Genomic DNA, 15398 nt, shown 5'->3' with positions numbered 1-15398 from the left:
TGTAATACATCCAGATACGGGCACCAGCGCTATTGTGTTGGGTTGTATTTGTCCATTCCTAAATACAGCCATACTTGAAGATGCAATAGTAACATACCTAAATATAAAAAAAAAAACATGTTTCAAAGACTAAACTATTAAAAAAATGCATTTATTCGTACAAAATAATTTCTCAATAACACACATTTGAAAAAAAAAGTTTCTTACTCAAATGGGTCAACTCCTCCAACTTCTAAGAACTGTCTTCTGCTTCTTTTTCCTTATCCCCAAAATTAGCAGGGCTAAACAATGTCCATGAAATTCATGACCCGTAGGAAGTCGGCCACCAAAAGTGGGTTATTTAGAATGTCCAGTCCAGGATATGTTGGGGCAGATTGGAAAGATTTTAACACTACCCTCGAAAGAAGGAGACTTAAAGCCATATCACACTTAGCGAAAATTCGTTCAATTCAACCATCAACTCAACCCCAACTTCGACTTTCTGTTCAACAACCACCTGGAACAGTTGAACAGTATCTGGAACAGCATCTAAAAGAATTACTGAGAAGTGCTGTCGCCAATTATTCTACAAATAATAAAGAATTATCAAAAGAAGTAAAATAAATGCATTTAATATTTAAGTTCAATACACATATTTTGTACTTATATTTATATGTTTTCAATATAATTTCTGTAAAAAAAATGTAATAATAATTTTAGCATACCTTTTGAATATGTATTTAATTGCGGCTCGCTAAAATTTCAAATTTTGAAAAATGGCTCGACTATTAACGAGCTTGGCCACCCATTATGAAATTATCACTTAAAAATACACTTCTGAAATTCATACACAACAAATCTAGATGAGTAAAAAGAAAAAAACTTATAAAGGTACGAAAAAGATTTAGAACAATATGAAAATTTATTAATCCATTAAAAACTTAAATGCTGTTTTAATAATTTTTTTTTGAGCCCGAATTCTTTTCTCTTTGTCGGGTATTTGTTTTAGAATTTGGGCCACATATAACCCACATGTATCCTCAATGGAAGCTTCCTTCGGAGCAGGTATCCGGCGCAAGGAGGTCATTGCTTCTTGTAGCAAATCTTCCTCAGCGTTATCTGCCTTTCTTTTCTTCCTTTGCTTCAGTTTAGGTTTATCTTTCGAAGCCCCCGGATAGTTATCCTCTACCATTTATTGTTCATCATTTTCATTCATTATTTCTTGTTCAAGATAATCCTTGTGATCTTCTACGATATCTTGAGTATAACTGCATGCAAAGGTTATTGAATCCAGAGGATCATTTGATTGTTCCACATTCTAAAAAATGAAATATTTTTATGAATTACTAACTAGAATTGAACATTACAACAGCAGCAGATGCATACACACTGTAAAAGAAATTTATTCATAAAGCTACATCATTAAAACCAAATTTGTCTTAATTTTATTTAAAAAGAAAAAACTGTAATTAGCTTATTCTTTGATATTTTTAGTTTCTTCTTCCTATATTAATTCTATTTGAAAATAATTTTATTATTAAAAATCAGTCATTTGTAAAATTTGAAAATTTCAGTTTAGCTAAGAGAAATATTTAATTACGCAATTTAAATTTACTACTTGTGAATTAATTTTAAAGTTATTAGCTCCTTTTCGAGGTATTCAATATGCCTGGTAGCCTATACAGAAAGTGAGTGAGTAGCATTTATATCCATACCTGGCTTAAAATCAGAGAATCATTTTCCTCCAAATTAGAAAAGCTCTCTTCACAGTCCTCCGCATCCACTAAGAATTTCAAGGCATTGAAATGTACCCAGGGACAAGCTCCCTCATATCCAGCACCACTTGTTAGGGTTTTCACTTTCTTCAAATTTCTTTGAAAGATCGTCTTCAAATTACTGAATTTTTTTTGCAGCTTTTCTAAAAAAAAGTTTAAAAAAATTAATTATACCAGTAAAAAAAGTAATAAGAAACTAAGGTACAATCTGGGGAGAAAAAAAAGCAGGGAATAAATGAAAAGAAATCATTATAGCTACTTAGCATTTAAAATATATTTCTCAGGGGTATAGTTTGTATCGAATTTCTTTTACAATACATATTTTTTTCAGAAGTAAAAAACTTTTCCCATTGATTTAAAATTTTTATAATATATTTTTTTTCCTATTCGTGTACTTTTTTATAGTCAGATCTTCCATAACACAAATGAAGGTGCTAAAACAATTCTATTAAAATTCCACTTATTCAGTTACTTTCTCACATATGAATTTTCAATTAGTTGCTATTTCAAAATTCATTTACAAAGAAATAGTAATCTATTTTTGAAATAAATTACCTTTGTACATGACAGTCTCAAAGAAGCAGCTACCTGAAATGTTTTAAATCAAAAGTAGTAGCAACAATGCATTTTTTGTAGATCTCTCTTTCGTTATGTCTAGATACTTATGATGGTAGATTATTGTAATATTTTCATCACAACACATGAAATAGTTTAGCAAAATATTAAAAAATAAATAGTTTAGATGTTACACACTGTAACACCTAAACTATTTATTTTTTAATATTTTGCTTTTTGAGACTTTGAAAATAACATGTACCAGAATTTTAATGTATTACATAAATTTCCAGTTCTTATAAAATAATCCAACAGCTTCAAAACTGGCAGTGAACAATAAAATTTAACATGATCACTTTTTTACTAAGCAATTATTTCATTTTCCATTATATTATATATGAAAAATAAGCCAAAATAATAATAATAATAATAAACTTACCGCATGTCAATTCTGAAGCATACTGAGGATATTCCGCGAGATGAGTTTTGTTGATATTTCAGTAAAACGGACTCTTCTCAGGATTCGATTCTTATAATATGAGGACTTTATGTTCCAAACGTTTTCCTTCTTTCTGATGAGTTCAATGAATAAGCTCTCCATTTCAACTGTCCATTTGAAAGAGTCTGGGAGGCTCATGTTGACTGCAACACAAAAATATACTTTAAATAAAACCATTCCAATAAATAACACAATTTTAAGAGAGGAGAGAAACACAAGAAAGAGGGTTAGTGTGGATGGCTGGAATAACTCTTAATTATCAGTCAAAATGTGTATTGTACACAATTGTTAAAAAAAAAAAAATTATGTAATATGTAAATTTTCTAAAAATATCTTCTAACCCAATTATTAAATTAGACTATTTTAATAATTTTAAACGAACTCTGAATATTTCATATGCAACTAAAATTTACTAGTATTTTATGTAATTTACTAATAATATATATAGCACTAAGTCTTTACAAAAAAATGAACACACAAAAACACAATAAGAGAATTAAATAATACTAATAAAAGAAAGAGAAACAGAGTTTTAACATAAATTTTATAAATTACTAATGGTATTATGGAGAATATCCAGAATTGTACACAAGTAAATTGTATGCGTAAACAAACTCTATTACTACCGAAATGAAATATCCAAAAGAGTAATATAAACTTTATTTCAAAAGATAAAAATAATTTAAATTTTAGTATGTTAGAGCATGAAATATTTTTTCCTAATTTGTTTATATTTCAAATTCCCTTAACATGCAAGGTACTTTACAAATAAACATTTACGTACAAAAAAGATAAAATGCAATTTAAAAAAATTTGCTTATCAAATAAGTAATATCAAAATGTAAAACAAAAGTAAATACTGTTATTTACTTGGCAAAAATTACTTCAGATTGGCCAATTTGGCGTAGAAAATCTTACTTTTAATTCGGGTTTAAAAACATAACACATTCATAACATAAACTTCCTCAAAGGTTAGAAAAAGAGTTATACTTCTTATAAAATAACTTTAAAATCAATAATGAATTAAAAACTCACCTGAATTAAAATATAACAAATTGGATCGCTGCTTCGTAAACGTAAACTTTGCGGCCATATTGTTTTGACTTGTGCTATCCCATAATCCCATGCAGTTGCTGCCACCTGATTGGTTGACTTGTGAAGTTGCTTCAACACTTTTGTAGGGAAGTGAAATAGTTGAACAACAGTTGTTTCAACTCGGATAAGTATAGCACACCTATGTTTTCGGACGGGGTTGTCTTCGGAGTTGAAGTTGGGGTTGAGTTGGAGGTTGAATTGAACGAATTTTTGCTATGTGTGATATGGCTTTTAAGGTGGCCGCTGGTAATCGCCGTCTGCTCCTTGCGGTTGCACCGAATGTTGAGCTCACCTCCTGGATGGATGCTATGGTACCAGTGATATTTGGGGGGTACGAGCCAGGAAACATTGTCTTCTTTTTTTTTCGATGCCAGTTCCAAGAAGGTGAGTGAATCTGAACACATCAAAGTTTCTTCTGTCCCCTCCTTAGCCAGAGTGTCGGCGATATCATTGCCGAGAACCCCAACGTGAGAAAGGATCCACTGGAGAAGGACTTCACGCAATCGTGAGAGGGTTTTAAATTTGTGCAGGATTGAAGCTCCTGTATTGTCTTTAACCTTCCTCCAATGCGATAAGTACTGTATGGAACTGAGACTGTCAGAGAGTATCCAGATATTATTGTGATCCTGTAGTATTAGAAGAGAATCCAGGGCAGTATCTAGGAACTGTTCTCGGTATAACAAACAAGATCGTCTCGAATATCACAGTCTGATATAAAATAAATGAAATAAAATCTTTTTTTTTAATTATTCAAAGAATAAAATACTTTTTATCTCATTACCTGCAATAGGATAAAATTTCTTCTTAGAATTAAGAATACTTCTTTAAAATTAAGTTTTCTCTTTCTGTTGTTCATACCATTTGTAGAACTTGGTTCTAGCCGAGCCATTCATTGCATCGGGTGCATAGAAATGTGCATCAGGAATGGGTCCAATGTATGACTGGTTTTCTGGGGTATTAAACAGATGAGTGAAGTGCCCTTTACGTAATTCTTCCAACCCGAAACATGCTGGCAGTTTAGACAATGCCATTGGCATGAAATTGATGGAGTCAATGATACGCAACTGTAATGCCTTGATGATTAATAAGCCATTTAGTATAATGTCAGGCTTAACCATTCATAAAGTAGCCAGGATAGTATAAACTGACCATCAAATCTAGAAAAAAAAACTTTAAACTGAACTAATAATAAATTTGATATATTATATTTTCTGAGCAAAAAGAAGAAAATTCTTCAAATAAAAAATGGAATCACGCTTTCATATTGTGTGCTATAGAAGTATAACCTTTATGCTTCTTATCAAACAGCCATGTACAAAAATCATGACAAGCATTATATCCTTTGAACACACATTCTGCTCTTTCTGCAGTTTGAGCTACAGCCAGATTAACCATATGCTCCCCTGTTGTCTGAACAATTTCAAAATAAAAAAATATCAGTTTTTCTGATGGGGCTTAAGCAGCTGTTCTTTGCAACTAGCACATATGTTCTGCCGCTATCACGTTTTTTTTTTTTTTTTTTTTTTTTTTTTACATGATGCACATTTTGTAGTATAGTATTGATGCGATGTTTCGGGACAAACTCGTCGTTGCAAAACCTTCCGATACATTGATAAATCTTCAATAAATAAATCAGTTGTTAGGAAAAAAATTAACAATTAAATCAAATGTAATTGGCTAAAAAAAATTTAACTTCACAAAGGGAAAACTGTTGATTCTGTTTTATCTTTGTATGCTTTAAAACAATCTTCAGACTGACAAACTCTTACAGTCATGGCATCTTTTCTGCGCATTATCTTTCAAACAAATAGATCTTCGACAAACCCAACAACTGCTTGGGTAATAGCGTTCTTCAATTCTATTGTAGGGTTTGTCACACTTCGTACAGTAAAAATTCCAAGCATAGAAACCCTGCAAGTTTTTTATAACGTCATAGTGGTTATTATGCAACCACAAAGTAATACGTCTGGGCCTTGGAGTTATTTCATCCTTATATGAAACCTAACAACAAATGAAAATATATTAAAATACAATAAAAATGCATACTACGGATATTTATAAAAATATTATAAAGTAAGTTAACTTTTTACTTTGCTGTAGACTATTTTTAATAAGTGTTACCATGAATATTAGTTAAATACTGAAAATAAACTTACCTTCATTAAATTTGTGGATGAAATTACAGCAATCTTGATGTTAAGGTAATCTTCAAATTGTTTAATCTGCTGGTACAAACAAGGTCCTAATTCATTTGCTCTTTTCATTAAGGCTGGGCGCCTTTTCTTCGTAATAGCTTCGTTCGCTGTGCGATTTTTCAAGTGTGCTACTGCATAAACGATTGCTTTGGCACAACACAAGCCTTCATCATCGCTATGAATAACCAAAACTGAAGACTTCCTTAGAGCATCCACGCTTTCATTTATTACGCGATGTGTACGGCCAGCTCCGATATCCGCAAAATAGTAATGGCATCAATTAAAAAACCATTGTCCAGTTCAATAGTATTCATTGATTGCTAGTAGTGGAAAAATGGGGGTTCTGCCTCACTAAAGGTCTATGACCTCCCGACTTCAGTCACTACCTTGAGATACTTGCCTCACTTGGGGATACAACCTCACTCAGAGATTTTTTTCTGAAATTGAGGGAGATTGTGAGATCCTCTCTTTAGATAAGGTTTTATCAAAAGGAAGATTTTTATTATCTCTTCTTTGGAAAATGGAAGAATTATTCTTATTTTCGGGACTTAGAAATTTTTCGCGAGCTAGTATATTTTATTATGCTCTCAATATTTAAATTAATGTGTGAATTTTTTTTCTCAATAATGCATTATAATTTCATTAATTTAATTTTAAAAATTAACCTTCAGAGAAAATATTTTTATTAATTTTATACTAAATGACTATAAAACTTCTAAACTAATTAAATAGTTTCATAATCAGAATGTTTATATTTAATTAGTTTACTCATTGAGTTGATTGCTAATGTGATGAGAAACTTTTTTTTCTGGACTTTAAATTTATCTATGGAAAAGTTATGTTCTAAAATGAATATTTTTAGAGCTTGTTGATAGAGCTGAGGGGGCTTTAAATTTAACAGATAAAAGTGGAATGAGACAATAATAATAAAGCTTTATTTAAATTCTAAAAAATCAGTAACTGTGATATAATGTATAATTTTTCCTCCTTTTCCCTTCTTCACTCAGATACTTCCAAAAATCACAATTGGTCAAAAAATGGTAACCAATTAACAACACAAAAGAAACATTTATTAATAATGATAAAAAATTAGAAAATTAATATGACCAAGACATCTAAACAATTCGCTTCCGCTCTCCATCAGAGCGTTCCCTCCTCTGTCTTTTTACAACATCTACCTTGATGACAGCGCCATCACAACATGGAGGCATGACATCCCCCCGACATGATTGCGCTACACCTGGTATAGCGAAATCTGATCTACACAGTAGGATAATATATATAAAAATATATTTAACACTTATTGTAAATAAAACATATGAATAGAATACTTGTTACAAATACTTACACATAAACTATGCAAAATGAAAATAGTAGAAATATGACAGATGTATAGTTGCCTGGCTATAACACATAATATATACAAATCAAATTGGTTATAACACATATACAAATCAAATTTCTATAAAACTGGTATGTATAAACAATTACAGATGAAAAGAATCCTTGATACAATATTGCAATAGATATTAAATTTCAATAATACTCATATATATATTTACAGATGAAAAGAAGCCTTGTTATAAAACAGGTTATCATATATGTTAGATTGTTTTTTAATAAGTACACAAAACATTTAATCACTTACTAGTCTTGATAGACCATCAGCATTTTTTAATTGAGCACCTGGGCAGTGTGTGATATGAATATTGTACCTTTGGAGAGCTAAAGCCCGCCGTTGCAACTTAGCAGATTGGGGTGCTGACTTCTGTAAAAATATTAAAGGATTATGATCAGTTATAATGTCAATATTCGCACCAAACACGTAATTTTCGAACTTTTTAATCGACCATACTACAGCATACGCTTCACGTTCAATCGTAGCCCAGTTCTGCTGCACTTTGTTCAGTTTTTGGCTAGCAAAACTGATGGGGCAAAGTTGACCGTTATCATCTCTTTGGGATAAACAAGCACCAACACCATAGGAACTTGCATCACACTGTATAACATACGGTTTTTTAGGATCTGGAGTATAAAGAGAAGGAGCTTCACTCAACTTCTTCTTTAGTTTTTGGAAGGATAATTCCTCTACGTCAGTCCAAGGAATAAGCTCTGGAACTTTCTTTTTGGTTAAATCAGTCAGTGGTTTTGCTATCTCAGCATAGTTTTGTATATAATTTCTATAATAATTAAAGAGACCTAAAGTACTTTTTAAAGCTGACTTGGTTTTCGGTGTTTCGATGATTTCAATAGCACGAAGCTTTTCAGGATCTGGTTCATGTCTACCATCTCCTATAATATGACCTAAGTACTTGATTTGTGGTTTTGCGAAAACACATTTCTTGACATTAACAGTGAATTTTAGATCAGTTAATTTGGACAGTACCATATCTAATTGTTTAAGATGTGTATCCCAGTCACAAGAAAATATAGCTATATCATCGAGATATGCTTTGCAGAATTCACGATATTCACTTAAAGCACTGTTCATCACTTTCTGAAAAGAAGCTGCTGCGTTGCGGAGACCGAATGGCATTACCTTCCATCTATATTGGGCTCGATGAGTTTTAAATGAAGTAAGATCACGGCTTTCCTCTTCTAAAGGAATTTCCCAGTACCCTTTTAATACATCTAGGCAGGATATAATTTTAGCATGCCCAATTTGGTTGATGAGGTCTGCTGAATTTTCCATTGGGTAATCAAAGGGTTTTGTTACAGCATTTAACTGTCTGAAATCGATGCATAAACGCATACTACCGTCCTTCTTTGCCACGCAAACTACTGGGTAAGCAATATCTGCTTCGCTGTGCTCAATAAGACCTAGATTTTCTAATTCTGAAATTTGTTTGTCGACTTCAGTCTTTAAAGATTCGGGGATTTTGTAAATGTAGGGTTTCTTCCTCTCAGCACCTGGTATTAATCGAATTTTATGTTCACCTACATTAGCGACTTGTACTTTACCGGAGAATAATGATGCATGCTCGTGCAAAAGTTCAAGCAACTCTGTTTGTTTACTTTTTTCTAAATGACTAACATCTACCTCAATGTCATCTTTTCCTAACGAAGGTGTTATAATTGGTGTGGGATGAATTTCACCAAATTCAACATCATCTTCAAAAATAACTCCCACGGTTTGTGTTCTAGCATGAAAATGTCTTATTTTGTTAGCATGAATATGTCGCGCATTGCCATCTGGTAATTTAACCTTATATGAATTAGGATTAACTCGTTCTATTATTTCGCCTGGTCCTGTCCATCTTGCGTACAGTTTATTCGAAGAATCCGGAATGAGTAAATAGACTAATTCACCTTTCTTAAACTCTTTCATTCTTGTACTTCGATTAAAATAATGAGCATAAGAATTTTGTTTCTTAGTCGTAGTCAAAGAAGCGAGATCTGCGGCCTTTTCATAATTTATTTTTAATTCCTGTAAATAATCTACAGCCGAATTGCTAAGATTTAAGGGTAATGGAATCTCACCTGACCAAGAAGATTTTAGAACTGACAAAGGGCCTCTAGCTTCGCGTCCATACATAAGTTTAAAAGGAGATATTCCCGTCGTACAATTTGGTACTTAGCGGTACGCAAAAAGTAAGTATGGAATATGTTTATCCCAATCGGTAGGATCTGAACGGATAACATGGTGTAACATCTGTTTAAATACCCTATTCCATTTCTCTACTAAACCATTTGAAGCTGGGTAAGATGGGGTGGAAAATCGAGGACTTGCTCCTAACCTATTTTCAAATTCTTTCGTCAATTGTGAAGTAAAATTAGTACCCTGGTCACTGCAAATTACTTCTGGAATTCCGGTACGCATGAATATCTCTAAAAGGGCATCGCATGTTGTCTTAGCAGACAAATTTTTTAGTGGGACGACTTCGGGCCATCTAGAATTTTGATCAATTAAACATAAACAATACTTATGTTTTCTACCCGAGGGTGGAACAATTTCTCCAATTAAATCTATATTTACCGTGTGAAAAGGATATGGAGCTCTAACGACAGGGGTTATAGGAATTTTATCAGATTTTCGCTCCGGACTTTTTAATTGACAATTTTTGCAGGTTTTGCAATAATTTTCAACATCTTTTGAAACATTAGGCCAATAAAAAGATAATTTTATGCGTTCCTTAGTTTTTCGTATTCCTAAATGATTCTCATTATGAGCTAATTGAAGAACTTTATCCCTATAAATTTTGGGTAATACTAATTGATATATTGAATCGCCACAAATTTTATCTTTATGAAATAATAAATCATCCCGCAAAAAGAAATTATTCTTTTTCAAACTAGCATCTTTAAAAGAGTTCTTTAAAGTTAAACAATCTTTCTGCATTTCTCGAAATTTATTAGCCTCCGAATATTCATCGCTAGAACTGCATAATTTATTAGTATTCGACATTAAATAAACATCGCACCCTGTTTCACTTTCTTCCGATTGTGAAAATGAATCCTCTGACCTTGATGAACTTTTATTCATTTCTTCCCCCTCGTCTACTGACGGGTCGCATTCTAAAACTAAAGTGTTTTCGATTTCAGCTGAATCATCATTTTGATAAATCAAAGAATTATAAGCGTCCGGTGTAATTAAACAAGGGATGTTTAGTTTATCTGTTAAAGCAAACAAAATATTTGAACTATAAAATAGACAATCCTCAGGGTTTTTATAATAAACTGGCAATATTGCTAATTTCGCCTCGACTTGTTCTTTAAATGCGGATTGTAAAATTATTTTTCCCTTAGCTTCTATTTCTAAAGACGGAAGTAGGGTCGTATTCAAAATAGAGATCTCAGCCCCGCTATCGATGATCGCGTCTATTTGTCTACTTGCAATAGAAATTGTGACTTTTTGTAACGGGTACAAATTAATTTCATTTAAAGTTTTAGAACTCTGCAAATGTTTCGAATTTACATTTGTAACAACTGCAGTATTACCACTGGATTTATTCATAGACGTTTGTGTGATACTTCGCGTTTTGTTTTGAATATCATTACCGGCTTTATTTGATTGATCATAGTATTTATTTCTTCTATTTGGGCAACTCTTAGCCATATGTGAGTTACTAGAACAGATATAACATTCGCGTGTGTGGGGAAAATATTTGTTTTCTCTAGTAAATGGGGTTTTTCTCAAAGGTGGTGGAACATACTTAGTGTTTCCATTTGGATTGCGATTGTTAACCGAATTATCATACAATTCTGAGAAATTTCTACCTTTAGAGGTAAACCAATTATCGCACAATTCTGCCTAGGTTTAAGCCAAGTGTCTAATTGTTTTATTCTAACATAGCTTCGAGTTTCGTTGTCTAACGCACTTAGTAATCTATCGCAAACTATTAATTCATTCAGCGTCTCAAAATCTTTTACATTTTTAAGTTCACAATAAAAGTCCCAATTGGCCCTTAGTCTACTAGCAAATTGCATATGGTTTTCATTTTTTGATCTTTTAGCATTTAGAAAATTTTCTAGGCAGGCTTCTGGGGTAGGTTTAAATTCTTTTAAAATTAAAGCTTTAACTTTAGGATAATCTTTTATTTCTTCCGCGTTTGCATAAACTACCAAATGTGCCGCTCGTTCACCTAACAGATTAAATAATATTTCGACTTTTAATTCTTCCGGAACATTTTTTATTACAAATGCTTTTTCAAGAGACGTAAAAAATAAATTCCAAGATTCGGGTTTACTAGGAACGGAAATAGTTAAAGTTTTAACGCTTTTGATTAATGTTTCTAAGTTATTATTATTCGAACTAAAATCATTCCCTACATTGGAGTTACAGCTATTACTCTCTGTCTGCATTCTAGTTAATTCTAATTGTGCTTTAACAATCTCAAGCCTAGTCTTCTCGAGTTCTAATGCTGCTTCAGTTGTTGTTTTGTTTTGATTCTTTTCTGCACTTAACAATTCTGCTTCTTTCCTCTCTCGTTCAATACGTTCGGAAACTGTAGTAATTAAAAATTCTTTAACAAAGTCATAGTCATTTTTAAATTGATCACTTTTTTCTATCAAATCCTTTAAATCAACAACTTTATGCTCCGATTTTACTTCTAAACCTAATTCTTCGGCAGCTACTACCAAATCTTCTTTTTTCATCCCCCTTATGTTAAACATAATTGTTCTATTTATTTCTATTCCCAAAATAATTATAATTTCTTTAAATCACAATTATTCTCCTCTTTAAGAATATCACTTAAAATCAATACTTCTCATAATTCAATTCTTAAAATGTTTTTTTTAAACAGAATATGATAAATCTCATACCTTGATTTATGCTCTGTTTCTCGTATGAGAGCGTGCTGTGATATAATGTATAATTTTTCCTCCTTTTTCCCTTCTTCACTCAGATACTTCCAAAAATCACAATTGGTCAAAAAATGGTAACCAATTAACAACACAAAAGAAACATTTATTAATAATGATAAAAAATTAGAAAATTAATATGACCAAGACATCTAAACAATTCGCTTCCGCTCTCCATCAGAGCGTTCCCTCCTCTGTCTTTTTACAACATCTACCTTGATAACAGCGCCATCACAACATGGAGGCATGACAAGTAACACTTTTATTATTTATAATTTGTTAATGCTTGTGTGAAAAAAATTACTTTTAATTAAAAATATTATTCATATACTGTTTACATTTTAGCAGTTAATAATTAGTGAGAAATTCTTATTATTGGAACATTAGTTGTTCAAATAATGTGTCTATGGATAATGAATATGATAAAACTTGAGAATTTTTGCTTACTCATTATCAGTAGTATGTAATGCATTGACATACTTGCCAACTTAAAAAAACTGCCATCAGTAAAACTTTTTTTACGAAAAATTTAAGACTATTCGAATTATTTAATAAGTAACAATACACTACAAATGAATAATAAATATATTAATTATAGAATCTATCACATGATTGAATGTTGATGAAGTGAGAACCAAATTTTCATTAAATTTTTTAATTGCACTTGTTAGAAAATGTACAGAAATATCTAATCAACCATCCATTTATCATCTCAAATTCTATTACAATTATTTCAAATTCTATTACAATGATGCTACTTTTTAAAAAAATAATATATGCAAAATAAAATAGTTCTTTAAGGGTTTTCCTCTAAATCAACAGCAAAAGAGGATGCTGAATTTAAAGAAGCTGAAGTAGCCTTCTTTGCTTTAATTAAAAAATCTTTTTCAAACACTTGTTCGTGACAGATTTTAGAAAATTTGGTTTTTAATATAAGCAGGCTTTCTAAAGTTTTATTAGACATAAATTCTCTCGCATTCTGAATTTGAATGTGGTATGAGAAGAATTGACAATACAATGTTTCCCAATTTTTCATACTTAAACATGCCATCCGCACCTTTCATTTGACTTATCATTGACCACTGCACATCAATTGATCTATCTGGAACAGTTATTTCACTCAAATCTTCCAACTGAAGTTGGCAAAACTGTTTCTGCAGTTCATCCATTGCTGTAAGCTTGGTTTCATTACTTTTTGTTTTTAAAAGGAAGGGAAACAAATTTACAAAATATCTCACACTTTCAAAACTGGAGTTTTCAATTTTATTTAAGTCAGCAACTTCAGCATGTTTGAGTACTTGATCATTTAAAGGGAATTTCTTAATAATATATTCACAGGCAGTTATGAAATATTTGATAACAGCTGAATAAAACAATGATTTTTCTTCTTCCGAAGAATTTGAAATTAAGTCCATTGCTGCGTTGCCTATAACTAAATCTCGCTGATCTTTATGGTTGAAAGAAGAATGAAAATTGACACATGTTAACTCTTTTCCTTTAACCTCAGAAGGTTTAACAAATTTAGAAAAAAGTTCTTTTAACAGATCCAAAAGAAGAGCTCTTAACCGATGAATTTGTGGGGAAGATGACTGCAAAATCACATTTACCTTTTCAAATGTAGGGATAACACTTAAAAGAAATAAACTAAAGCACTTATTTAAATTTGAAGATAAAAACATAAAAATTTTCTCTTCTTTGGATAAAGTTGAATCTTTTTTAGCTTTATGTCTTTTAATCGGAATCACACTTTCTTGCTGAAAAACTTTTCCTTTTTTTATCATTAGTTTGGTCCTGTTTATGAGTCAAAGGCTGTTTCATTATAGCACAAGTCTTAGTTTCCACTTTAGGCTTATTCTTCAATTTATCTACTCCTGTGCTGCTTTCTTTATCAACTACTTTTGGAATTTTGAAAAATGGCAAAGTAGATGATACAGACACACTGCAAGTAGAAACTTCAGCTCTAAAATAACTCATAAGTGGATCCCACTGATTAACCAAGCGTGTAAGACTTCTCCCTAACGATAACCAGCGAGTTGACACATGTTTAAGCACTTTTTGTGCTTCTTTACCATACATTTCCTGAAATTTCTTAAGAGAGTCCTTGCGATTAACGCTGCTTTTTAAGTGGTAAAAAATATCTACCAAAACTTCATCTATCCTAACGGGAAAAGTTGCAGCAACTTTTTCAGAGGCAAGATGTATTAAATGGCAGCAGCATCCAATTGATATTATGTGCTCATTTTCTTTTTCTAAAAATGAAATCACACCATTTTTCTTTCCCTGCATAACAGAAGCATTATCTGCACTGAATGCTATACAATTTCAAAAAGAAATGTCATATTTAGCAAACACATTTAAAAGAAGGGAGCTTATATTTTCACCTGTGGAGTTTCCTTCCAAATTTGGGATTGCCAATAAAGTACTTTCAATGCGTTGAAGATTCACGTTAAAATAACTCACCACAACTGGGTACAACTTATAATCAGCTTCGTGACTACCATCACATGCTGCAGTAAATGCTTGTTCTTGCAAATATTTAATAATTTCTGAAGTTCGATCCATAGCCATTTCATGGACAAGGGATGCAGTTTTGGTTTTAGCACATCCGTAACGTTTCGCAATTTCACTTTTCGGAAACATCTTTCGAAAAAGCGGACCCACATGGCTGGCGGCATTTAGCAGAACATTATGCTCAACTAAAAAAGAGGTAAACAATAACTCAGCACGCATTACTTCATCTTGGACATTATCAGGAGGCTTAAAAAATTTGCTTAGTCTTTGGTTATTTTCAGCGTTTTCAATGTTCTTGGCATGATTCGGTCCGGTTACGTGGCGATGTATATCATTTCTACCTCCATGCGATATTAGAAAGTCAGAAAAACAAATCGTACAATAAGCATACTTTTCTCCTTTGTTTGATTTTTTTATGCATGGAAACTCTGCAGTATAAGTTTTCTTCGGTTTCATTTTTAACGCACACCGCGTGATTACAAGCTA

General features: G+C 31.9%; 1 long non-coding RNA gene across 1 annotated transcript; it reads right to left on the bottom strand.

Moving 5' to 3' along the window:
• Positions 1–882: 882 nt before the first annotated feature.
• Positions 883–6791, bottom strand: LOC122271212 (uncharacterized). Its single transcript, XR_015429941.1, has 4 exons — positions 3844–6791; positions 2749–2951; positions 1695–1897; positions 883–1297 (listed from the first exon to the last, which is right to left on the bottom strand). It is a non-coding gene; the product is annotated as an uncharacterized LOC122271212 (long non-coding RNA).
• Positions 6792–15398: the final 8607 nt, after the last annotated feature.

The sequence above is a fragment of the Parasteatoda tepidariorum genome, chromosome 10 (genome assembly GCF_982258835.1).
Source record: "Parasteatoda tepidariorum strain Cologne lab strain chromosome 10, Ptep-v5.0, whole genome shotgun sequence".
In the NCBI taxonomy this organism is placed as follows: domain Eukaryota; kingdom Metazoa; phylum Arthropoda; class Arachnida; order Araneae; family Theridiidae; genus Parasteatoda; species Parasteatoda tepidariorum.
The sequence above is the reverse complement of the archived record's forward strand: the minus strand, read 5'-3'. Positions and strand labels throughout refer to the sequence as shown.